This window comes from Octopus bimaculoides, chromosome 3 (assembly GCF_001194135.2).
Source record: "Octopus bimaculoides isolate UCB-OBI-ISO-001 chromosome 3, ASM119413v2, whole genome shotgun sequence".
Classification (NCBI taxonomy): Eukaryota; Metazoa; Mollusca; class Cephalopoda; order Octopoda; family Octopodidae; genus Octopus; species Octopus bimaculoides.
The window spans coordinates 123,255,988-123,256,887 of NC_068983.1; the positions used below are offsets into that span (position 1 = coordinate 123,255,988).

The 900-nt window shown below is 36.1% G+C and overlaps 1 protein-coding gene across 1 annotated transcript in view; it reads left to right on the forward strand.

Moving 5' to 3' along the window:
* Positions 1 to 574: 574 nt before the first annotated feature.
* The window catches only part of LOC106881713 (putative lipoyltransferase 2, mitochondrial), a 15,378-nt gene continuing 15,052 nt past the window's right edge, over positions 575 to 900 (forward strand). Inside the window, exon 1 of the mRNA XM_014932190.2 lies at positions 575 to 851. The gene's annotated coding sequence lies outside the window, so the exon portion shown is untranslated. The remainder of the gene's footprint in view (positions 852 to 900) is intronic.

The following is a 900-nucleotide window of genomic DNA, read 5'->3' on the forward strand; positions in this document are numbered from 1 at the left end:
TGTCCACATCATCATGTGGGCATTGAGGACTTTTTCCCTTTCCTCATGCGTAAGTACAACAACATCTGTTTCAACACATCTGTTGAACAACATCTGTACAACAACATCTGTACAACAACATCTGTTTCAACACACGATTTCACATCAAAAATCTTGCAAAACAAATATATATATATATATATATATATATATATATATGTATGTATATTGTGTGTGTGCGTGTGCGCGCCTCGAACGTGCATGTATTGTTTAGCTTCAGGTACACTCTGATCGAAACCTATGGTAAAAAGTATTCTAGCTAAGACCAACCCTTCTTTCTTGTATGTACAGGGAATCCAGGCCTAGAATATGTAATATGCCCTTTTATGGGACCGTGGGGGTAAGATTTGCGAAAGATTCGGCTGTTATTTCTAGTAGGTGGAGTAAACATGTCCTAAGCTTGCATGTGTGTGTGTGTGAGTGCGTGTGCGTAAGAATGTGTACATGTGTATTTGTGTGTTATGTATATAACGTGTGTGAGTGTGAACTATTTTAACAACTACGTCGTAAAACTTCTCGATTGTTTCCCTTACACTCTAGCGAAGAAAAAATTCCACAGTAAGTCTCTTGAGCTGATTTCGTTTGTGATATTGACAGACGTTCAACTAATAGTTACTTTCGTCTGTGCGCAGTAGTCTACTCACGGACATAAATATTATATATCTACAATTATTTAATCTATATCATTTTAAATTTGATATTTCATACTATTTCCTTCATAAATCGACTCAGAAATATTTTCTGCCAGAGAATTGGTTTGGTATTTACTTTCGCTAATGTCGACATTGCGTTTGCCCTAAGGAATCGATAAAGTAAGTATCAGTCAAATACTATGGTTTATATAATCGACGGTACACCACT